The sequence below is a fragment of the Schistocerca serialis genome, chromosome 2, assembly GCF_023864345.2.
Source record: "Schistocerca serialis cubense isolate TAMUIC-IGC-003099 chromosome 2, iqSchSeri2.2, whole genome shotgun sequence".
Lineage (NCBI taxonomy): Eukaryota > Metazoa > Arthropoda > Insecta > Orthoptera > Acrididae > Schistocerca > Schistocerca serialis.
This window is the reverse complement of record NC_064639.1, coordinates 300,387,049-300,414,156: the sequence shown is the minus strand read 5'-3', so window position 1 is coordinate 300,414,156 and position 27,108 is coordinate 300,387,049. Positions and strand designations below refer to the sequence as shown.

General features: G+C 41.3%; 1 protein-coding gene across 1 annotated transcript in view; it reads left to right on the top strand.

The window, feature by feature from the left end:
• LOC126457072 (sphingomyelin phosphodiesterase-like) overlaps positions 1 to 27,108 on the top strand; it is a 163,162-nt gene that overhangs the window by 10,211 nt on the left and 125,843 nt on the right. The gene's annotated exons all lie outside the window — the stretch shown is intronic.

Sequence of the window (27,108 nt, the reverse complement as noted above, 5' to 3'; positions counted from 1 at the left end):
GCAACTGGCTCGTCACAATACGCCAGTCACTACTCTTGATGAACTGTGGTATCGTGTTGAAGCTGCATGGGCAGCTGTACCTGTACACGCCATTCAAGCTCCGTTTGACTTAATGCCCAGGTCCATCAAGGCTGTTATTGCGGCCAGAGGTGGTTGTTCTGGGTACTGATTTCTCCGGATCTATGCACCCAAATTGCGTGAAAATGTAATCACACGTCAGTTCTAATATAATATATTTGTCCAATGAATACCCGTTTATCATCTGCATTTCTTCTTGGTCTAGCAATTTTAATGGTCAGTAATGTACTCTTTGTAAAAAAAAACGTGTTGTGTGTATGAAACGAAGAGCGAAGGCCTTTGGCTGGCCCTCCCAGACAGTTGTATTTTGACACCCAGGTGGCATATACTTCAAATAAGATAACTTTGCGATTGACACACTGCAGTGGCGGGGACCTGTACTGCTAGCGTGCAGCAAGCTACGCTTGAGAAGGCGCTGCCTGAACCTGAAAATGGGCAACGCTCCGACCATGTGACGTTCGAATAAAAACTACGAATGGTTGGTGGCTAGCCCTTACCATTCGACTCGCACAAACGTCAATCACGAATTTGTTTTGCTCGAAGTATAGAGATCACTGGTATGAGGGAATTAATGTATATCTTTAGCTCAACGATTAGGAAATCGTAACACACTACTCATCCTAAAATAATGATTCAGTTTCTAGCTTAACATGTGAGTTATTGAAATATTTTTTTAATTATTTGGCGGTGTATAGGCCGTAATGTAGATTTCTGGCATGAAGAAAAAAGTAAAGAGAGGAAGACTGAGAAATACCACAGTGAACTTCGATCAAGACGGCTAGGCGGGGATTTGAATCGACATGTTCTTGAATACGAATCCAGCGTTTTACCACAGCGTCAACTCATTCACTATAAACTCTCAGAGATAGTGGAGAATGGCATATGTGTCACTGTGTGGAGAAGACTGAGCGAGTCGTCGGTATTAATTGATCTACATACATCAAAAAAAGTTTTGCATCACCCCAGGTCCCAGAACTTCTGAAGATAGACGTTGACTATGGATATTGTATCACAGACACAGTCCCTTTGACTGTTCAGAGATGTCGCTAAACCCGTCCAAAGATGTAAACAACCATGCATGAGCAGCGCCTATTAGACGGAGGGGCTCCGACAGCCGCTCAGTCCCAGTCATTCCACCAGGAAGGCGGTACACGGGTCGTGTTGTCTGTAGTTCAACCATGCCTAGACGGTCAACACCGCTATTCGATCGCGTCCGCATTGTTACTTTGTGCCAGGAAGGTCTCTCAACAGGGAAAGTGTCCAGGCGTCTCGGAGTAAACCAAAGCGATGCTGTTCGGACATGGAGGAGATACAGAGAGACAGGAACTGTCGATAACATGCCTCGCTCAGGCCGCCTAAGGGCTACTACTGCAATGGATGACCGCTACCTACGGATTCTGGCCTGGAGGAACCCTGACAGCAAAGCCACCATGTTGAATAATGCTTTTAGTGCAGCCACAGGACTTCGTGTTACAACTCAAATTGTGCGCAATAGGCTGCATGATGCGCAACTTCACTCCCAACATCCATGGCGAGGTCTATCTTTGCAACCACGACACCATGCAGCGCGGTACAGATGGGCCCAGCAACCTGCCGAATGGATCGCTCAGGACTGGCATCACGTTCTCTTCACCGATGAGTGTCGCATATGCCTTCAACCAGACAATCGTCGGAGACGTGTTTGGAGGCAACCCGGTCAGGCTGAACGCCTTAGACACACTGTCCAGCGAGTGCAGCAAGGTGGAGGTTTCCTGCTGCTTTGGGGTGGCATTATGTGGAGCCGACGTAGCCCGCTCGTGGTCATGGAAGACGCCGTAACGGCTGTACGATACGTGAATGCCATCCACCGACCGATAGTGCAACAATATCGGCTGCATATTGGCGAGGCATTCGTCTTCATGGACGACAATTCGCGCCCTCACCGTGCACATCTTGTGAATCACTTCCTTCAGGATAACGACATCGCTCGACTAGAGTGGTAAGCATGTTGTCCAGACCAAAACCCTATCGAACATGCGTGGGATAGGTTGAAAAGGGCAGTTTATGGACGACTTGACCTACCAACCACTCTGAGGGATCTACGCCGATTCGCCGTTGAGGTGTGGGACAATCTGGACTAACAGTGCCTTGATGAACTTGTGGATAGTATGCCATGACGAATACAGACATGCCCCAATGCAAGAGGAGGTGCTGCTGGATATTGGAGGTACCGGTGTGTACAGCAGTCCGGACCACCATCTGAAGGTCTCGCTGTATGATGGTACAACACGCAATGTGTGGTTTTCACGAGCAATAAAAAGGGCGGAAATGATGTTTATGTTGATCTCTATTCTAATTTTCTGTACAGGTTGCGGAACTCTTGGAACCAAGGTTACGACTAGAGATGGGTCACCTCGCGTTACCAAGGATTTCGAATCAACCCGAGTGTGGTTGTTGCTAACTCGAGTTGTGTTCACGCGGTGCGCGGCGTTCGCCGCTATCGATGATATATATATATAGGGTGTCCGAAAAGTCTTTCCCTGATTACATAGATTGATAACTCAGGCTAGAAGTAAGATACAAATATGAAACTGGTGTCTAACTGTTTACAAACTATCAAAGTTTTTTTCACACATCAGTAAACTTCCACATGAGCACCCTCGGTAGCACGTAGCACATCTAGTTTCCGTCCACACATACAGTTGCAACATGTCCAGATACACTGCAAATGTGATGGTAGCCTCAGCGAAGAAGAATGGCCTGATAATTCAATTGTGCAATAGCGCACACCAAACATTCACCTTTGGACTGCCTTTGGTGCACTCCATGACCTCGCCAGGGGGTTGTGAACCCCAAATGCGCACATTATGGCGATTCACTTCTCCACTGACAAAAAAGGTCGCTTCGTCGGAAAGGCAATTCGTCTGAGATAACCATCATCGTCCTCAATGTGTGATAGCATTTCGACCGCAAAGTCACATTGACGTGTACTGTCATTGGGCAACAAGGCCTGAACGATTTGCACTTTGTATGCACGAAACAATAAACGTTTGTGTAAAATGTCATGGAGAGAGCTTTTTGGCTTCTGTAATTCACGTGAGGCCCTGCGCACCGATGTCTTCGGACTTCACAGAAAAGACTGCCTTACAGCTTCGACCCTGTCTGCTGAGGTTCTTGGTCGACCAGACCTCGGGAGGTCAGCAACCGATCCTGTGTTCTTGAACTTGTCACATCAGGCTTTAATGCTCTTGACATCAGGTGGATTCCTTCCAAATGTTGTCTGGAAGTGTCTCTGCACTGTGGTTGGTGATCGTGTCTCTCGTTACCACAGGACACACTGTTCCTTCTCCTGATTGGTTAACATGGCTTCTTGGGCACTGTACCTCATCCAATACTTACGTACTGCGAACCTAAAACAGAAAAAAACTTTGATAGTTGTAAACAATTCGACACAAATTTCATATTTGTATCTTACTTCTAGCCTGAGTTATAAATTTATGTAATCAGGGAAAGTCTTTTCGGACACCCTACATATATATATATATATATATATATATATATATATATATATATATATATATATATATATATTAAAATTTTGAATACACAGTCACAGAGGGAAACTATGACAAAGCGGTAACTTTACACCATTCATGCTTAAGCCGTGGAATTTGGCTACCTTAAGATCGTCCGATCGTCCTCAAAACCCTTACAGCATATTCCAGATGTGTTATGAGTGTTCGAATTGCGGCCTAAAGCATGGCTACCATTCATGAACACGACGACGCATTTGGCTACCTTAAGATCGTCCTATCAGCGTCCAGCGTTACATCATATTCAAAGTATCTCATGAGTGTATTTTCAAATTCAGTCTTCAATGCGGCATCCATTACCGCTCGTGGCGAGACGTTTGGCTACCTTAAGATCGTCAGATCGCCGACAAACCTTTACAGCACATCCTGGATGTATCGTGATATTCAAAAGTTCAAGACCTGAACTTGCGCTTTGCAGCCCTGTGTGCAGTCATGCCCGTGAACAGGCTTTTGGCTATCTTATAATCGACCAATAGCTGTCAAAATTTATACTGCGGATTTCAGATGTTTCGTAATCTATATTCAAGGTTTCAAACGCAAAGCCCAAATATTGCTCTCTGTAGTACAGTATTAACGAACAGCGTTTGGCAATCTTACGAGTGCCCAATATCCATCAAGAACTATACAGCGTTTCAGGTTTTTCACAATTCTATCATCAAAATTTCAAGCTGAAAGGCCAAAAATTGCGTCCAATGCATTATACATCACGATCGTGACTATATATATATATATATATATATATATATATATATATATATATATATATATATATATATATATATATAGTCTCAGATTGGGAAACTGCACATCTCAGGCTGGTTAACTGAACTGAATTGTAATCTGCCCAGACGCGAAAGAAGGAACGGAATTGAAAGTCATCACAGTTTTTTCGTCCCAAATCGGTCTAACACGGTTTGAACTCGGTATATACTAACTTTCAACTCGATTAACTAGGATTGGCGTAAATCCGAGTTGGCCCATCGCTAGCTGCGACTCGACTGTTACCTACCAGCTTGCCCACGATTTCCTCAATAACGCGACATGGAAACCAAAGGCTGTGTATCGCTCGTATGTCCAGCATGCAAAGACACTTAAAGTGACAATATTCCGAATAAACAGATAATTTTCATTGAATCTGTATTCATACACTGTGTGGTAATATATCACTGATCTCTATACATCCTAGATGTAAAAGTCAGATCTCTGAGTGCAGAACTAAAGGGTGTCTTCAGATTCATGTGCTTTCCATCGTCCGCCATGTTGTAGTTTGGCAAACAATTTTCAATTGGTCTGTACGTGACAAAGAGCCGCAGACAGACTTCTTGTTTTGAAGTTTTTGTCAACATGTGATGTAATAGGCTGGTGTGGGGGCGGAACCTAAAAGCATTTTCTTTTAATGTTCTATTGACATTTCCTAGCAGCCATGTTGTAATTAGGTAAGAAAGGAAATATGGACATCTATGACTGACACGATCAGACATATGAAGTTCAATATCCACGTAGTATAGAGATGAGTGTTATATACCAAACTAACTGTGATTTCCAGAGATAAAATAATGGGTTACGCCAGTTTCACAACAATTTCCGCAAATGGGAACATCATTTTGACATTACCCGCAATATCGACAAACGCATGATTGGCTATCGATTTTGTTAGCGTTCAATACGGGATTCTCACAAGGCTTAATTCGCGTACCGTAGATTTACAATAAACACGTTATTCTTGAAATGATCTGTCATAATTACTGTTATAATAAAATATTGCACAATGATTTATCGACTGTTAATGACTTCATATAATAATGCCCTGTACCGAATGACTTATTATCGTCAATAATTTACAAATTAGGCATGAAACGCACTTGTTTTACAGTTGGCAGTACGCCATTTCAGGGTAATGGAGCTTTGAAAATCTGAAACAAACACTTCACCATTATCATTAAATGTCACTTAATAATGCATCAACGATATAAATCTTCTGGAGAGAATGTGATAACGAAGACAGGAGACAAACATCACATGATGAAGTGCTAGTGTAGGTTCGCATCCCACTACATGCAAATATTCTTTTTCGTGTTAGCGTTGCCAACACATTCTGAGACTTCGTATGAATGAAATACACGTGTGTTCTGCAATATTCAATGTTATTTACATTCCATCTGATTGGAGAATGAAGGATGAAATAAATATTTAGCGATTTCTGAGTGTGTGGGTAGGCAGGAACGTAAGAGGAAAGCTTAAACTACCGCGACTGAAACAAGCAACAATAAGATTCATATACTTCCTTGTCACCAATATTTCGCTGCTTATTTACGAATACGGTGCGATTTCAGAGTGGGTGGTTAGATGGGAACCTAAAAGGACAGCTTAAATTGCCGCGAGATAATCGAGAAGCAATAACGTTCATATTTTTCCCCGTCACAAAGTCGATAGTATATCATGCGGTTGTCAATATTGCACATGGTTTCAAAGAGACGTCAAGTTTGCAGGAATTGTTGTGAAACGAGCATTACGCGTAAAAAAAAAAAAAAAAAAAAAAAAAAAAAAAAGAGGAAGGGAGTTGTGCTTAGGTCACACATTTGAAGTCAACGTCCGCCATCTTATATAGCCCAAAACATTAGGTCACTGCATTTATACCTCCATGCTTCATTGTGATGACGCTTTCCTGTGACGTCACTCTGACGTGCCCGTGCCCAGTTTGTCACTGTTGTGGGCTTTGCTCGTGTAGAGATGTTGTTTCATCAGAAATTCCAGCTTGCATCGTTTACGGTTGTACTAATCCATCTAATCTTAATCTAAAGTTTAAAAGAACCAAATTTCATTCGGAAGTGGAGCCGTTCAAGCAATATTTTCTTCTATACACATGAATTATGGTTGCACTGTTTACTTTTATTGTAGTGGGCCCATTTCTGACATTTGACTTTGGAATTCCTTTACTGTGTCCGTTCTTTCTTTTGTTTCCTGTGTTTTTTATTGCCTTCCAAATCGCAAACGCCTCGTCATCGGAGCCACGCTGTAACAAAGGTCTCGTCACAGCCCAAAACACAACTATGTAATTGCGCTGATTTTAGTTCCAGCATCTCATGCTCTACATTTCTCCTGCAGATAAATTATTCATCTTTTACATTTCCTCCCTCTTTAAACAAGATTCTCGCTTGAACAGCAAATCCCTGATTGCCCTTTTCTCACATGATGTACTGTGAACTATGGATAAAGGCAACAAGCAGATTCCATATTTCTAGATGTACAAAATCATTTGACTGGTGTCCCACTGTAGGCTGTTAAAGAATGTACGACCATGTGGAATAAGAACATAGACATGTGAGTGGCTCAAAGACTTATTAAATAATAGAACACATTATGTTGTTCTCGAAGGCGAATGTTCGTCAGAGACAAGAGTATCGTCAGGAAAACCTCAGGGAAGTGTGTTAGAACAGCTGTTGTTCTCTTTATACATAACTGATTTGGGGGACAGAGTGGCAGCAATCTATAGTTGTTTCCTGATGATGCTATGGTGTATGGTAAGGTGTTGAAGTCGAGTGACTTTAGGAAGACACAAGACTACTTAGGCAAAAATTCCAGTTGGGGTGATGAATGGCAGCTAGCTCTAAACGTGGAAAAATGTAAATTAATGTGGGTGGGCTGGAAGAACAAACATGTAATGTTCGGTTACAGTATAACTAGTGTTCTGATCGACACAGTCAAGTTATTTAAATACAGAGTGACACAGAATAATGGGAATGTTGGAAATGAGTAGTGTCTGCCATGGGCAGGTGACAGCACTGCGGGTCCGTCACAGATAGCGAGTACACAGTCCGCCATTCCAGTAATCATGGATCAGTGGAAAGGACAACAGCATGCGTTAGCCATAAAAATGTTTTAAAAAACAAGGATAGTTTGATAGCGGCGCAGAGGGAGTTTCGACGTTTTTATAACACACTATAAAAAGTTGAATTAATTACTTTTAAGAGATTGGATCTGTCCTCAAGAAGAAACCAACAGGACGACCAAGAAGTGTGCGTTCTCCAATGAACATTGATGTTGTTTGCGAGTCTGTCTTACAGAGCCCACGGCGTTCAGTTCGTAAGAAAGCACCAATGGTTGGAATGTCCCGGAAGAGTGTTCACAGAATTCTTCATGTTGATTTAAATTTTCACCTGTCCAAACTCCTGATGATGCAACAATTGAAGGTCAAAGATTACCAGTTACTATTAGGATTCCGTCAACAAATGATAACAAAAATAAACAATGACGATGAACTTCTAAACAAGTTATGGATGACAGAGGAGGCACATTTTCATCTCACAGGTTATGTGAATAAACAGAACTACCGTTACTGGGCAAACTCAAATCTTAATCACATTCATGAGCGCCCTTTACAGCGCTAGTAAAAAGTATGGTGTGGTATTTCATCACATGGGATTATCGGATCGTATTTTTTCGCAAATGAACGGGGAAACTGTCAATGCCCATCGTTACGTGGAGATATTACGAACATTCGTTACACCTGCATTGAACAACTTTTCAAACGTTCAAGAAGCCTGGTATCAGCAGGACGGAGCGACATCACACACTGCACGGCAATCAATGGCATGTATGCGAGAATTGTTTGGCAACCGTGTGATCTCACCATTAGGTAACATTCCCTGGCCCCCTAGATCGTCAGATTTATCCGTTTGTAATTTTTTCTTGTGGAGCTATCTCAAGAGAAAAGTCTACACGACTCGGCCAAGAACTCTGGATGAGTTAAAACAGAGAATTCTGGATGCAGTCTACAGTATCCCAGCTGAGATGTTGCAGCGGTCAATGAGGAATCTCAACAGCAGATTTAACGAATGTATTCGTACGGGAGGACGCCATCTAAAGGACGTAATTTTTTAAAAAATGATAAATGCCATCAATGTTTCGTAAATGGCAAAGTTGTGCGGTTTCAATTACTATCAATGCAATTTCTTTCCTTCATCACTTCTAGCGTTATTAGAATGTGAAAATGTTGACGTTTTTCTGTGTCACCCTGTATCTGGGCGTAATATTGTAAAGCGATATGAAATGGAACGAGAATGTGAGAATTGTGGTAGGAAAGACGAATGGTCGACTTCAGTTTATTGGGAGAATCTTAGGACAGAGTGATTCACCTGTAAAGGAGACAGCATATGTGACGCTGGTGCGACCTATTCTTAAGTATTGTTCGAGTATTTGGGACCCATACCAGGTGGGATTGAAGGAAGACATAGAAGCAATTCAGAGGCAGGCTGCTAGATTTCTTATCGAGCATGTTCGAACAACACGTAAGTGTTACGAAGATGCTTCGGGAACTCAAATGGGAATCCCTGGAGGGAAGGCAACGTTCTATTCGAGAAACGCTATTGAGAAAATTTAGAGAACTAGCATTTGAAGCTGACTGCCGAACGATTGTACTGCTGCCACCATACATAGTTCGTAAGGACCACACCTTATGATTCGGGAAATTAGGTCTCAGACGGAGGTATAGATAGTCGTTTTTCTCTCGCTCTGCGAGCGAAACAGGAAAGGAAATGACTAGTAGTGGTACCAGGTACCCTCCGCCACGCACCGTACGGTATCTATGTAGATGCAGATGTAGATGTAGAGACAGCGTTCATGTGTGTGTAGGTTTTGTGTGTATGAATGTGTGTGTATGCTTTGCTTCCTTTCTGAAGAATGTTCTGGCTGAAAGCTTTATGTGAACACTCTTTCCGTCGTTCCAGCATGCTGCTCGCCGTGTGATTAGCAATCTATCTGCTTGACGGTATAATTATTCCCTCATGAATTTTGTTGCAAATAATCCACTGCACTTCAACAGAAACAATGATGTACATAATTACGATACTACAAGCGGAAAAATGACTATCATTAGGCACCATTAACTTTGTCTGTAGCACAGACAGGGGTTCACAGTACTGCCACCAAAAGTTTTGATCACTTATCCATTGATGTAAAATGTCTGAAAGACAGCAAAGTAAAATTTGAGACATAATTGAGCACGTTTTTTTTTTTGACAATTTCTCTTATTCTCCAAAAGACGATCAATTATTGTAATGTGTAAATGGTGATGGGCAGGCAATACTAACTAACATGCCTGTATTTAATTAAAAAACGAAAAAAACAAGAAACGATCATCACGGAGAAATATTTACAAAAAAATTGATATTAATATAAAATGACTCATCCCTCATTATGGTTTGTTGTGCAAATGATACTTGGGACATGAAGCGAACTGACTAACTAACCATTGGTATATACTTTGAAAACTTCAGACTGAAATTCAAAAGTAAAATCACGCAGATGGTCAAAGTAGACGTACATTCCAGTTGTGATGTGCTTGGTTATTCCTGACAAACTGAGAGTTATGGCGAGAAATATACCGGGAAAAAAGCAAATAGGCTACAGTTGGAAAGGTGGGCCTACATCTTACACAGGTCTACTAAAGTAACTAACAAGTGACTTACGCACTAGTTAAAGCAAAATATCCATTTTACGGGGTCTTAAGCGTTAGAGACCATTCCCTTAATCATATTTATAGTATTGCACAATACAGGAACATGTTTACAAATTTTTTTTTGTCCTGTAAATTGCTATTGAACTGAACGACGCAACATAGGTAAGATTTCAAAGTGAGAAAATGTGGAAAGTACAGTGATCCTAATGTCACTGACAATCTGATAAAACAAGGACGCTATTCTGCATGGAGGTACATCTCTGTGCGGTTCTGTTTCTTTGACTTTTGAATAATCATTCACTTTGTTGATATGCACAAGATACGACAGCATGCCTTGCTTCTTTCCTCATTGCATAAATTGTAACGAACAAGAAGCAATACCAATAAGCAAACAAGCATTGGTTTCCCAGTCCCAGCTTTATTTACTATCGATAGGAGTACAGTAAGAGTGGAATTAAATGTTTCATATTATTAGAGCAAATACGCATTCAAGAACAGAAAAGCGTTCGATGTTACTTTCCTTGCCCTATGTTATTCATATAAGTACAGTAATTTTTAGTATTTAAAACAGTTGTTGCGTGCAGAGGACAGACATGACGAACAAGAAGGAAACGTAAACAGTAGTCTGGTAATGTTTTGGGCTATTTAAGATGGCGGCAGGCCCCCGCCCACTCTGGCTTCAAAACAACGTACAACTACAAGTCTATAGCGCAAGGGCGTACCACGATCTGAACTAGGGGGGAGGGGGGGGGGGGGCAGGTCATACTAGTCTCAGGGAACAAGTAATACAGCACTTCTTATTAAATATAACAGTAAACCAGTGAAAAACTGCTTTTAATAAACATTTTAAATAAAGAATGCACTTGTACAATCCGAGAAAACATGCAGCATTTCTTATTAAATAAAACAGTAAAATAGTGGAAAACTGCGAATACCCACCCCTGCCCCTCGTTGGGTACGCCCATGCTACAGCGCCATCTCCTTTCTTTTTCTTACGTCCTTCGTGATTTACTACTATTTCTTTTAATGGATAAACCTTTCAATAGTAAATCTTGGGATTACTTGTTCTTATGTTCAGTTCATAGGTAATACATATATTGCATTCAGAGTATAATGCTCCCGTTTTAAATACCTGAAAATGGCCTAAGGCCACATCGCACATCCAGTAAAGAAATGTCAGCAGAGGGAATCACAAAATCGTTTTAAAAATTCATTGTAGCTGCGGACCCTGTTGCAGTGAAGATTATACCACATACTACAGTAAATTAAAAACTCGATGGTGTAAGTTTTGTTGTATCAATTTACAAGCCTGGAGCTGCTAGCCATCTATAGTTAATTACAACTTTTAGAGACGCACATGGTTAATTTAATGTGCCCAAGTACAATATCTGACAGAAAACATGTACGATATCAGTACCCAGAAAAACTAACATCACATGTCATAACTAACTACGTTAAGCTCTTCAGGAAAACACGTTATCTAATCGCTCTCTCAATGCCGTATCTTTGAATTATGTGATATGTATTTAATCATTTTAATTGTTCTCACGATAAATTCTCGCGCTAGATAGCGCTTAAATCAAGATTTGCTCGTATCTGTGGAAGTAATCACACTGACGATAAATTAATACCGATTACTGATTAGGCGGTTCACAGCACCCACTAATGGATCACTACGTTATCAGTCTTCTCTTTCCGCAAAAAATGTAATACGAATTGTAGCAATCAGGTAAATTTTGTGTTTCTTGCCTTCTAGTCAGTAGCTTGCCCAAAATACTCGTACATGCAAATGGGGCCTCTAGCCAGACTTACGAGTCGCGGAATAATATCTTGATAATACGAAATACAAAATCCTGTACTGCTACCCCGGTTTAATTCTCGTACCACTGCAGATATGAGAAAAGGCTCAAATCGTCATAATTTGAGTAAAGTTTTAAGACCAGACTGAACACCTGTCGTATTCTATACCGAATTTGCAAAAGAGTTAGCTCTCATTTTAACCACGAAACGCAAAAACGTAGTATCGCACTACTTCATTATCAATTAAGCACATCTGCAGTCAGTCAACTTACACAAACACATAAGTGTAACAGGCAGGGGGGAAACATGAGTCCACTGGTAGAAGACTGGGAAATCAGTCTGTCTACAAAGGAGGTTACTTACAAAAGAATCGTGCGACACATCCAAGAATACTGCTCTAGTCTGTGGGACTAAATAGGTACAACAGGGAATACGGAATGTATGCAGAGAAAATTGTGCCCAGGTAATAAGGGGACTGATATTGAGGGTATCAAAGCAAACGCAGAAAATCTGAATTCTATCTTCAAATGTTCCTTTATTAAGGAAGCTACAGATGTACTTTCCCAATTTACTCTCCGCACACTTAAAAGATGAGTGATGTTAGTGCTGGTGGCATTGAAAATAGCTAAAATTGCTAAATTTAAACAAGGTCCAGGGTCCAAAAGGATCCCCATACAGAATTTGGAACTAAGTTTACTCTCATGTTAATGCCAATAAATAGTAGATGCACTGAATTAGAAACCGAGCACAGTCATAGCAAAGAAAACATTGGTCACACCTGTCAACAAGGACGGCAACAGAAGTGATCGACAAAACTATCGTCCAATCTCATTTATGTTCATCCGTTGTGAAATCCTAGAACATATTTTGAACTCAAACAATGATGTATATAGGACAGAATGGCCTCCTCCATGTCAAACTTCATGGATTCAGAAAACATCGATCATGCGAAACCCAACTTGAGAATTATGGATCAAGGAAATCAGGTAGATGCAGTGTTCCTTGACTTTCAAAAACAGAAGTGATATCTGGCGTTCCGCAAGGTAGTGTCATAGGCCCTCTGCTATTCCTGATTTACATAAATGATCTAGGAGATAATCTGAGCAGCCCCCTTAGATTGTTTGCAGATGACGCTGTAATTTACCGTCCAGTAAAATCATCAGACGATCAATTCCAATTACAAAATGATCTACTGAGAATTTCTGTACGGTGCGAAAAGTGGCAATTGGCACTAAACAAAGAAAAGTGCGAGGTCATCCACATGGGTACTAAAAGAAATCAGATAAACTTTTGGTATACGATAAATCGCACAAATCAAAGGGCTGTCGATTCGACTAAATACCTAGGAATTACAATTACGAGCAACTTAATTTGGAAAGACCACATAGATAATATTGTGGGAAAGATGAATCAAAGACTGCGCTTTGTTGACAGAACACTTACAAGATGCGACAAACCCACTAAAGAGACAACCTACATTACACTTGTCCGTCCTCTGCTGGAATATTGCTGCGCGGTATGGGATCCTTACCAGATAGGATTGACGGAGGACATCGAAAAAGTGCAAAGAAGGGCAGCTCGTTTCGTGTTATCGCGCAATAGGGGTGAGAGTGTCACTGATATGATACGCGAGTTGAGGTGGCAGTCACTGAAACAAAGGCGGTTTTCTTTGCGGCGAGATCTATTTACGAAATTTCAATCACCAACTTTCTCTTCCGAATGCGAAAATATTTTGTTGACACCCACCTACGTAGGGAGAAATGATCATCATAATAAAATAAGAGAAATCAGAGCTCGAACGGAAAGATTTAGGTGTTCCTTTTTCCCTTGTGCCATTCGAGAGTGGAATGGTAGAGAAGTAGTATAAAAATGGTTCGATGAACCCTCTGCCAGGCACTTAAGTGTGGATTGCAGAGTAACCAGAGTAACTAGATGTAGATGTAGATTCGCCTCGGAACCACACCATCGTTTATTAACAAAAGTGCTATTATCTGCAGTATCAAACAAAATCTGTGGCTAGGTTGAGGATTTCTTGCTAGGGAGAATGCAGCATCTTATTTTGGATGGAGAGTTATTGGCAGATGTAGAAGAAACTTCAGGCCAGCCACGCTGTAGTGTACTGGAACCCTCGTTGTTATACAGGGTGAGTCACCTAACATTACCGCTGGATATATTTCTTAATCCACATCAAATACTGACGAATCGATTCCACAGACCGAACGTGAGGAGAGGGGCTAGTGTAATTGGTTAATACAAACCATAAAAAAATGCACGGAAGTATGTTTTTTAACACAAACCTACGTTTTTTTTAAAAATGGAACCCCGTTAGTTTTGTTAGCACATCTGAACATATAAACAAATACGTAATCAGTGCCGTTTGGTGCATTGTAAAATGTTGATTACATCCGGAGATATTGTAACCTAAAGTTGACGCTTGAGTACCACTCCTCCGCTGTTCGATGGTGTGTATCGGAGAGCATCGAATTACGTAGGGATCCAAAGGGAACGGTGATGGACCTTAGGTACAGAAGAGACTGGAACAGCACATTACGTCCACATGCTAACACCTTTTTATTGGTCTTTTTCACTGACGCACATGTACATTACCATGAGGGGTGAGGTACACGTTCGACGGGCGTTTCATAGGACGTGGAGAGCGCATAAATTGGCCAGCCCGTTCTCCTGATCTTACACCTCTGGACTTCTTTCTGTGGGGTACGTTAAAGGAGAATGTGTACCGTGATGTGCCTACAACCCCAGTGGATATGAAACAACGTATTGTGGAAGCCTTCGGCGACATTACACCAGATGTACTGCGGCGTGTACGACATTCATTACGCCAGAGATTGCAATTGTGTGCAGCAAATGATGGCCACAACATTGAACATCTATTGGTCTGACATGTCGGGACACACTCTATTCCACTCCGTAATTGAAAACGGAAACCACGTTTGTACGTGTACCTCACCCCTCATGGTAATGTACATGTGCGTCAGTGAAAAAGACCAATAAAAAGGTGTTAGCATGTGGACGTAATGTGTTGTTCCAGTCTCTTCTGTACCTAAGGTCCATCACCGTTCCCTTTGAATCCCTACGTAATTCGGCGCTCTCCGATACACACCATCGAACAGCGGAGGAGTGGTACTCAAGCGTCAACTTTAGGTTACAATATCTCCGGATGCAATTAACATTTTACAATGCAACAAACGGCACTGATTACGTATTTGTTTATATGTTCAGATGTGCTAACAAAACTGACGGGGTTCCATTTAAAAAAACGTAGGTTTGTGTTAAAAACATACTTCCGTGCATTTTTTTATGGTTTGTATTAAACAATTACACTAGCTCCTCTCGGTCTGTGGAATCGGTTCGTCAGTATTTGATGTGGTTTACGAAATATATCCAGCGGTAATGTTAGGTGACTCACCCTGTATATATTAATCACGTGGCAGACTATATTAGTAGTTTCAGACTTTTTACACAAGATGCAGTTATCTATAATGAAATTATGTCTAACAAATGCAGCAGAAATATTCGACGTGATCTTCATGAACTTTCATAGTTGCGCAAAGATTGACAACTTTCTCCTTGGCATTCCTTTACATGTACAGAAATGTGAAATGATGCTCTTCACAAAACGAAAAAACTTACTTTTAGAATCAGTCAACTGATACAAACATATCACCAAAATTTGGATCACTCATTTATCTTGAAATTCATACCACAGAAAACAAAAATAAGCTCTGAGGCATTCAAATATATTCATTTGCAATATGATCAGATAGCCAGATCAAAAGAACAGACATATGTGTAACAACAAACTCGGCAGTTTCCTATGGGGGCTCTTCGCAGCACTTCCGAGAAACATAAATACGTGGTGGAACGTCTCCTTGCTCGGATGCACGCTTGAATCCTTCTCGGCACACCATCGATGACATAGTCAAATCCAAATTGGTCCAAATTATCCCACCTTTCAGTGGCGATTCTGCATAAGTCGCTCAGAGTAGGTGGTCCTTGTCGACGTCCAAAACAGCAAGGTTAAGTGGAACCCACACGTGTTAGACTGGGTTCATGTTCGAGGAACAGGCAGATCACTCCAATCTGGTGATCCTAGCATACTGTACAGCACTATGAGCACGCTAGTTCTCATCCATCAAGATGAAATTGTCACCGAAAGGTTGGCAGTACGGCCCCACTATTGCTTGCAGCATCACATTCCTGTACCGTAGAACAGTGAGACTGCCCTCAACAACCATGAGAGGTGTACGGTTGTAATGCCATCCCAGAAAATAAATCCACCACCTTGAGGCATGCGTGGGGCACAGTGTTGGCGTCGTTCGATATTATAGTGTTGTCTTCAAACACATTGTCTGAGATTGTAAGGGCACAAACAGATCCGAGGTTTGTCCATAAACAGCACCTGATGCAAATTCTGGGGCGTCCATTCTGCATAATTTACGCCCATCTGTAAAAGAGTCCATGGTGTTGTGGTGTACGACTTGGTGGTCACCATGGTCGTCGGGGAAGCAGATTCGCATCATGCAGTCATCTTCTAACAGTTTGATGCTATACATGGTATCCTGTGGACTCTTCAAATCTCGAGTTCAGTTATATTTCTGGAGCACTCAGCCCACGCTTCCTTTGATTCGAAAGTCATAGATATCGATCATCCTGTGCACCTGTCCAATATGGATGGCCTTTGTGGTATAAGTCCTCAACACATGTCAACTGGAATCGATGTCACTTTGACTCTGGTGCACATGTCGAGCAACTTCCCTGGTAGACACACCTTCTGCGAGTAACTTGGTGAAGCATACCCGATCATTAGTCAGGATTGTCCTTCGTAGCATGGTGGATGTTTACCCTACTCTTCAACTGACGTCTCTAATGTGTCTTCCTGGTGCTTTACTTCCAATTAAAATGCTGCAGTCCATTCGAGTGCGGCGCTCTACACATAGGTTGCGCCCATGGTAACTGTGTGTATGTTTACAAACAACGTCAGGGGCGACCTTCCAGTCGGTACGGGAACAATTACAATGGCAACAGATCTGCACGACAGTGGAGGTGATGCAAAACTTTTGTACATGGGTGTAACAGCTTGTAGGGATATGAAATGGAATGACCACATAGGCTCAGTGGCAGATGACATAGGTGCCGGGCTTCGCTTCATTGGCAGGCAACTGGATAGGTACAGTCACTCTATGATGAACACTGCTTACAAATCACTCTCGCGACCGTTCTTGAAATATCTGTCGAGTGTTTGGGACCCATACCAGATTGGACTAAAATGGAATATTGGACGTATGAGATGCGATCAAAAATTAACGGAAATTTTTTAATTTCGCGGGCTTTATACATCCAATTTTCAATTTTTTATCTTGTTGATACACGAGTTCCTGAAGTATTTTGCATTTTCAGATGTTTTGAATATTCCGTTTATTGTTGACAGTCGAAAACGCTATATGTGTTTTCGAGTGCTCTGCTAATTTTTGCTTTCGAAAAAGATGGATCAAAGATTTTGCATTAAATTTTGCTTGAAAAGTGGAATACAATTTAGCGCCGTATTCTAAACGTTGGCAATGGCCTTTGGCGAATCTACTATGAGTAAGACAAGGGTTTATGAGTGTTATAAGCGTTTCAAAGAGGGTCGAGAAGTTTAGGACTACGATTGTCCTGGACGCCGGAGCACGTCGATTACTGACGGCAATGTGGAGGAATTAAAGAAAATGGTCAGAGAAGTTGATGATAATTTCAGTGTATCCTTTGGCTCACGCCAAGCAATTTTTTCGACGTTTCTGGCACGAAACGTGTACCAGCAAAATCTGTTGCGAAATTGTTGAATTTAGAGCAAAAACGACGTCGCTTAGATAACTTCTAAAGAACAGGTGACAAAACATAGGTATACGGGTATGACGTCGAAATCAAGAGCCAATCGTCGCTATGGAAACTGCCTGAAGAAACCGAAAAAAATTCGACAACTTCGATCACATGTGAAGTTTCTTCTCTCTGTTTTCTTCGATTAGAATAGGATAGTACATCATGAGTTCCTGCCTTATGGTTGTACGGTTAATAAGGAATACTACCTGCAAGTAATACGCCGTTTGCGTGAAGCAATACGAAGAAAACGACTAGAAATGTGGCAAAGCCACGTGTGGAAATTGCATCACGATGGCGCTCCCGTTCACACCTCAATGCTTGTTCGTGATTTTTCGACCTCACCAACTGTATTCGCCGGCAATGGCCCTCTGCGACTTCTTTTTAATCCCGAGGATGAAGATAACCATGAAAGGAAGTCATTTTGTCACCACTGATGTGATAAAACAGTATCGCTCAAGGAATTGAACACCATAACGAAAAGTGAATTCCAGAAGTGCTTGCAAGAATGGAATAGGCACTGGCACAAATGTGCTATGTCTAGGGGGATAACTTTGAAGGGAACATAGTTGATGTTGCTGAATAAATACGAGAATATAAGAAAAACAAAAATTCCCCTTTATTTTTTAACACACCTCATATACAAAGATCGGCACAAGTCGTCACAAGTCCTACTGGATTCGCATTCGGGACGCCGACGGTTGGAACCCGCGTCCGGTCATTCAGATTTGGGTTTTCCGTGCTTTCCCTAAACCACCCCAAGCAAATGCCGGGATAGTTCCTTTGTAGGGCAGGGCCGATTTCCTTTTCCATCCTTGACACAACCCGAGCCAGTGCTCCGTCTCTAATGACCTCGATGTCGACGGGACTTTAAACCCTATCTTCCTTCCTTCGTCACAAGCCTGACTCGCGGGATTTGATTCTCTTCTGTTCCAGTTATCCTACACTCCATGTTTGACTATTATACAACGCTGTGCTCTATATGCATATTGTCTGAAATTCCTTCCTCAAATTAAGGCTAGTAGACTTGCCCTCTTTGCCTGTAATTGTCTGCTTTTTATGTTCTCCTTGCTCTGTTCGTTGTGGGTCGTTTCGCTTCCGAGGCACCAGAATTCTGTAATTTCCTCCAGTTTCTGGTCACCATTTTTTAGGTTAAGTTTCTCGCTATTCTCATTTTTGCTACTTCTGATTACTTTTGTCTTTCTTTATTCTCAGTCCATATTCTATACCCACGAGACTGTTCATTCCATTCAACACGTCTTGTAATTCTTCTTCACCTTCACTGAAGGCAGGAATGTGATCAGTAAATGTTATTATTGCTATCCTTTCAACCAGAATTTTATCTCACTCTCGAACCTTTCTTTTATTTCCCTCATTGCTCCTTCGATGTACAGATTGAACAGTAGGGGCGAAATACTGCATCCCGCCTTACACACTTTCTAATCTGAACACTTTGTTCTTGGTCTTCCAATCGTTATGTTCCCTAATCGTACTTGTGCACATTTTATATTACTCGTCTTTCCGTATAGCTGACTCTATTTTTCTCAGATTTCCAAACACCTTTCATCATTTTACACTGTTGAGAGCTTTTTCCAGGTTGACAAATACTATAAACGTTTCTTGCTTTTTCTTCAGTGTTACTTCCATTACCAAGGTCAATGTCAGGACTGCCTCTCTGGTGTTACCTTTTCTAAAGTCAGAGTGATCGTCATCTAATAATGCCTCAAATTTCTTTTCCATTTTTCAGTATAATATTCTTGTCAGCAACTTGGGCGCATTAGCTGTTAAGATGACTGTACAATAGTTCCCGCACTTATCTGCTCTTGCTATCTTCACAATCGAATGGATAACATTTTTCCGAAAGTCTGATAGTATATCGCCAGTCTTAGATTCTACACACCAACTTGAATACTCGTAGGTTCGCCACTTCTTCCAATGATTTTAGAAATTCCAAACGAGTATTATCTATCAGTTCTGCTTATTTAATTTCAAGTCTTCCAAAGTACATTTAGAGTCTGTCTCTAATACTGGATCCCCTATATCTTACATATCAACTCCAATATCTTCTTCTATGACATCGTGAAACATTTTCTATCCCCACGTAGGCCTACCACCTATCCGCGCACTCCTATGTGCTTAACATTGGAATTCCAGTTGCACCCTTAATGTTGCCGTCCTTGCTTTTTAGTTGCACTGAAGTCTGTTTTCACTTTTCTATATGCTCAATCAGTCTTTCCGAGGTTTATTTGTTTTCGGTTTTCTCAGTTTTTTCCTGCACTTCTCATTTATTTCTTCACGGAATGTTTCATATTGCTGTATTCCTGTCTTTCCCGAAACGTTTTTGTACTTCCTTCTTTCTTTGATCATTTGAAGTATTTTATCGGTTATCTAAGGTTTCTTCGCAGCTACATGTCTAGTACCTACACTTGTCTTTCCAACATCTGTGATTGCTCTTTTCAGTGATGTCTGCTACTCTTCAACTGAACTGGTTACTGTGGTTTTCCTGATCGTAGTACACACATTTTTAGCGGACTTCAAACATGCCTCATCACTACTCAGCACTTCAGTATTCCATTTCCTTTCACACTAGTTTTTCTTGATAATTGTCTTAGACTTCAGCTTACTCTCCGTCTTGTAATCTGAGTCTATATCTGCCCCTGGGTGATCCAATATCTGATTTCAGGATCTTTGTCTAACAGTGATGTCATTCAGCTGGGATCTCCCAATGTCTCCAGGCCTTTTCCTAGTACACCTCTTCCTTTTGTGACTTTTAGCCGTGGTGTAAATGAATTAAGTCCTGGACTCTGGCATGCTATTAGTGAAACGCTACACTGCACACCAAAATGCCCGCTAGATGTGCTCACTTTATACCCGGGGTAGCTGTTTTACTAACAGCATGGCAGACTTGCAGGGCCTAATTCATTTACACTGCAGCTAAAGATTCTTGAACTGGTAGTCACTATTACTAGCTGAAATTTATTTCAAAACTCAAATAGTCTTTCTCCCTTCTCTTTCTTTCTCCCAAGTTTATATTCTCCCATAACTCTTTCTTGTACTCCATCCCCTACAACTGCATTCCACTCCATATGAATATTAGATTTTCATCTGCTTTACATACTGAATATCATCATATATCTTCTCTACACCGACAAGCCAAAACATCATGGCCACAGCCCATGGCAATGTTAGACATCGCCTGGTGGCGTTATGCACACATGACGTGGTAACAAAAGTATGTAGCGGAGCAGACACGGACGGGGGATCACACTAGCGAAGTTGGGGAAATCCATTGAGATAAGTGACTTTGACAAAGGGCAGATTATTATTACGCAGAGCCTGTGAATGAGCATCTCGAAAACAGCAAAGCTGGTCGAATGTTCACATGCTACTGCCGTGAGCATCTATAGGAAGAGGTAGAAGGACCGTGAAATTACCACTAGGTGCTAAATGGTTTGTTGTCCAAGATTCTTCGCAGAACGTAAGAGTTCAGAGGCTTGTCTGCTCTGTAAATCGGGATAGATGGTGATCTGTGGCATCTCTGTCGTAAGATCACAATGCTGGTGGATGCACGAGTGTTTCAGGGGATACCATTCATCGTACATTGTTGAACACGGAGCTCTGCAGCAGACCACCTATACATGTTCAGATGTTAACCCAACGATGTCAATCTCAACTGCAATTGGCATGGAACCATAGTGATCCGACCGTCGACCAACGCAAACGTGTCGGCTCTTCGAGTGAATCATATTTTTGTTACACGAGGTCGATAGTCGTCTCCACAAACACTGACATCGAGGTGAACGGCGGCTCGAAAAGTGCAGGGCGCGGTGAGGGCAGTATTCTGCTATGGGAATCATCCTCATCAGAGACACCCTGACAGCTGCGAACCACCTGCATCCCTTCATGCTGGGTGTCTTCCCCAAAGGTGATGTCATCTTTGAGCAGTATAATTGTCTGTGTCTCGGAGCCAGAACCATGCTACAGTCGTTTGAGGAGCATTATAATAAACTCATGCTTATGTCTCGGAGACCAACTTCGCCTGATGTAAATCCTATGGAACCCAACTGAGTCGCTATTGGACGCCACCACCACGAATGCAAATCAGCAGCCCGTTACTGACGCGAATTACACGACCTGTGTTAGACATCTAATGCCACGTGCCTGCATAAGCCTACCACAATCTGTCGGATTCCTGATACACAGAAGCAATGATATATTTCGTTACACAGATGGACAAATAAGCTATTAAGCAGGTGGTCACAGTGTTTTGGCCCATCAGTGCTCATAGCGCTATAGCCCCGTAAAAGTTCTGGACAATCAAGGTTATAAAAAAAGCCACTGGTCCAATGTCTACTAAGTGTCTGGAGAAAAAGATTAGAAAATTCGAAAAGACGGGTTCTTTCGAAGTGCAGTGTGGCAGAGGGAGGAAAGCAGTTGGCCTGACTGACATCTGTCAAAGATGTGGCACAGCATTGCAGGAGGGGTCGAGCAATGGAAAGATGCAGCACACGAGGAATTGCCTGAACGTTGAACATATGTATGAGCACAGTGCATAAAATCCCACAAAATATCCTGTACTACTATCCATACAAAATCACTCTAGTGCAGGAGTTGCTTCCTGCTCACGCACCAGAAAGACAAACGTTTGCTCTGGAATTACTTGCTCTCAGAGAAGTGAGCATGACTGTGAATCATTCTGTGGACAGACACATCCCATTTCCATCTCCAAGGATGTGCCAACGTGCAGAATATGGGCAGCAGAAAATCCGCATGCACATCAACTGGCACCACTTCATTCTGCAGAAGTGACTGGGTGGTGCGGGTTGATGGCATCATTTATTGTATGGTCATAATTTTTCGAGGAGATGAGACCTGCCGGTGCTGTTACCCGTGCCATCATTGGTAAATGCTGTGAGAGTCTTTTGCGCACCAACGTCATTCCAGTCCTTCAACAGCGTGGATGTGTGGGTAGGACCATTCTTATGCAAGATGGCGCTCCTGTGCACACCACACAGCCAGTGAAGCGGTTGCTGCAGACACATTTCGGAACTGTTAGAATTATCAGCCGTCATTTTCCCACTGTCTGGCCGTCTGGATCACTGATCTTAATCCATGTGACTTCTTGCTAGGTGGTTATCTGAAAGATGTTGCATTCAGTACTCCAGTTACGAACATAGCAGAAGTGAAGGCATGTAGTGTGCGATGCATTCTGAATGTGACTCCCGAGACACTCCAATCTGTTATGGAACAAGCTGTTTCTCGATTTCATCTTGTGACAGAAAACGGTGGACAGTGCACTGAACATGTCTGGAGCCAGTCTCACAACAATTATAAAATGGACATAACAATTATAAACTGATGTAATTTTGCTTTTTATGTGGTTTTTGTCCACAGGACCATTAAAGACCAATGTCATTTTGCTTTTATGTGGTTTTCGGTTCCAGGACATTTTGCTTTTTATGCCGATTTTGGCCTCAGAACAATTAAAAGCCAATTTTTCCCAACTGATGTGGTACGCCATTGCACTGTTGGATGGTCTTACCTAGCTGTTGACTATCGAATTTGTGTAGTCATGCGCATTGAACTGTACAGATGGCATAATGGGCAACTCACACCAGAGTCGTCATATTGCGAGTCATCTGTCATTTTACCTTAAGACGCATATAGCGCCATCCATTGGTTTTTTTTTTCTTTTCTTTTTTTGCTGCGGCGTTTACTCCTGTGTCAATAATATGCTGCCCAAATATAATGTCATTCTCAGTATTGGTTCTCTAGAGAGAGGGTTGAGGGGGAAGGATGAGATGGGTAAAGAGAGAAGGCGGATGAGGAGATGGATAGAGATAGTCTGGGGAAAAGGAATAGATGAGAGAGAGGGGGGGGGGGGGGGGGGAGAGAAGGTGGAGAGAGAGGGAAAAGGCAGAGAAGAGATGGACAGTGAGAGAGGGCAGAATATGATGAGCAGAGACGATGAGAGGAGTAGATGGGCAGAGTGAGGGGAAGGAAGAGATGAACAGAGAGATGGGAGAGGAGATGGGCAGAGAGAGGGAAAGAGAAGAATATGGATCAAGAGAGGGGGTGGAGGAGGTGCATGCAATATATGTGTCAAACACAGATGCAGGCAAATCCACAGGAAAAATGCTAGTTGCCAATGAAGCTATGGACAACCATAGCAAGAACGTGAGTTTTCTATGTGATATTGATGATCTGTTGACATGGCTCTTGAGACTGTCTTAAGTGATAGTAACAAATGAGACATCGATGATTAGGAACCAAATGATGTAGTTCTGATCTTAGCACCCATTCTTGCTGTAGTTTTACAAAAATGGTTCAAATGGCTCTGAGTGCTATGGGACTTAACTGCTGAGGTCATCAGTCCCCTAGAAGTTAGAACTACTTAAACCTAACTAACCTAAGGACATCACACAGATCCATGCCCGAGGCAGGATTCGAACCTGCGACTGTAGCGGTCGCGCGGTTCCAGACTGTAGCACCTAGAACTGCTCGGCCACTAAGACCAGCATAGTTTTACACAAAGCTCATTATCTTATGTAACAAAAAGCAATTTCTCAATTCTTTTATAGGTTTAAAAAGCCTCCCATATTAACCTACATATGCCACTGGTGCTAAGAAGAAGGAGTTCTTAATACTCAAGCTGATGGAGACATGCTTCAAGACAATACTTTCTCAAGAATCCCAATCCCAAAGAAAGCAGGTGTTGACAGATGTGAAAATCAGCGAACTATCAGTTTAATAAGTCACAGCTGCAAAATACTAACACGAATTCTTTACAGATGAATGGAAAAACTGATAAAAGCCGACCTTGGGGAAGATCAGTTTGGATTCCGTAGAAATGTTGGAACACGTGAGGCAATACTGACCATACGACGTATCTTAGAAGAAAGATTAAGAAAAGGCAAACTTACGTTTCTAGCATTTGTAGACTTAGAGAAAGCTTTTGAAAATGTTGATTGGAATATTCTCTTTCAAATTCTGAAGGTTGCAGGGATAAAATACAGAGAGCGAAAGGCTATTTACAATTTGTACAGAAATCAGATTGCAGTTATAAGAGTCGAGGGACATGAAAGGGAAGCAGTGGTTGGGAAGGGAGTGAGACAGGGTTGTAGCCTATCCCCAATGTTATTCAATCTGTATATCGAGCAAGCAATAAAGGAAACAAAAGAAAAATTTGGAGTAGGAATTAAAATCCATGGAGAAAAAATAAAAACTTTGAGGTTCACCGATGATATTGTAATTCTGTCAGAGACAGCAAAGGACTTGGAAGAGCATTTGAACGGAATGAAGAGTGTCTTGAAAGGAGAATATAAGATGAACATCAACAAAAGCAAAATGAGGATAATGGAATGTAGTCGAATTAAGTTGGGTGATGCTGAGGGAATTAGATTAGGAAATGACACACTTAAAGTAGTAAAGGAGTTTTGCTATTTGGGGAGCAAAATAACTGATGATGGTCGAAGTAAAGAGGATATAAAATGTAGACTGGCAATGGCAAGGAAAGCGTTTCTTAAGAAGAGAAATTTGTTAACATCGAGTATTGATTTAAGTGTCAGGAAGTCGTTTCTCAAAGTATTTGTATGGAGTGTAGCCATGTATGGAAGTGAAACATGGACGATAAATAGCTTAGACAAGAAGAGAATAGAAGCTTTCGAAATGTGGTGCTACAGAAGAATGCTGAAGATTAGATGGGTTGATCACATAACTAATGAGGAGGTATTGAATAGAATTGGGGAGAAGAGGAGCTTGTGGCACAACTTGACTTGAAGAAGGGATCAGTTGGTAGGACATGTTCTGAGACATCGAGGGATCACCAATTTAGTATTGGAGGGCAGCGTGGAGGGTAAAAATCGTAGAGGGAGACCAAGAGATGAATACACTAAACAGATTCAGAAAGATGTAGGTTGCAGTAGGTACTGGGAGATGAAGAAGCTTGCACAGGATAGAGCAGCTTGGAGAGCTGCATCAAACCAGTCCCAGGACTGAAGACCACAATAACAACAACAATTGTTTGGATTGTCAACTTTGGCTACTGAAAGCTGTGCCTTGAAGTCAACAGATTCATATCCATTTTGCAAAGTTAAAGGCTAGAAAAATGTCAGTTCTATGTTTTAATCCAAATGAAAGTGTTGTGAATATCTGCAGCGAATATTCATGACTTCAGTAATAAAATGTTTCTCTTTCAAATCACATACAAATTTGTTTTACTTTTCAGCTGCATACAAAAAACTTTTACCATTTTTGTATCGTTTTTATGACTTTCATGGCTATCTTTTTAAAATTTAACAACATAGTGGTCAGTTTCCTCCAGATGTAACATACAACTTACACAGCTAAACAATGTCTTCTGTTTAACACATCAATATAAAATTGTATGATATTTTTTGTGTTTCTGTCCAACTTGTTTTCAATGGAAAGCAAAATAATCTGTGTATAATAGTATTGACAAGTTCCATTGGTAAATTAAAAAATAACATAAATTTTGTGTTTTCATACTTTCCACTCAGTTTAATAGGTAGACATTTTGTTGAATCTAAACAATACAACAATTCCAGTTCCTTCTGCTTTCACTAAATAATTTTAAAGATCTTGTGAATTACCTTAAATGGAAATGAATTGTTTCTTCTTCTAATATGTAGCCTGGAATAAGACACAGAAATTTATTCCTGTTACAGGGCAGTATCTACAGGTATTGTTGTTTTAGTCTTCAGTCCAAAAGCTGGTTTGTGGCAGCTCTCAACATCGTCTGTTGTGCATAACTAATGTGACCTACATTCATTGGAACTTGCTTACTGTATTCAAGTCTTGGTCTCCCTCTAAAATTTTTAGCCTCCACACTTCCCTCCATTACCAAAGTGATGATTCATTGATGCCTCATGACATATCCTATCACATAAACTCTTCTTTTACTCAGTTGTTCCATAAACGTCTTTTTTTCCCTAATTTGATTCAGTACCTCTTCATTACTTATTTGATCTATACATCTAATCTTCAGCACTACCCTGTAACATCACAATTCAAAAGATTCTATTCTCTTCTTGTCCGAACTATTTATCGACCACATTCCACTTCTGTACAAGGCAACATTCATTCTTTCACAGTAGACATCCTTACATTTAAATTTATATTCAGTTTCAACAGATTTCTCTTTTTCAGTAATGCTTTCAATGCTAGTGCCAATCTGCATTCTTATATCATCTTTATTTCAAGTATTCCATTTATTTTTCTGCTGAAATAGAAAAAATTCTACTCCTACTTTTAGTGTCTCATTTCCTAATCTAATTCTGTCAACATCCCCTGATTTAATTTGACTAC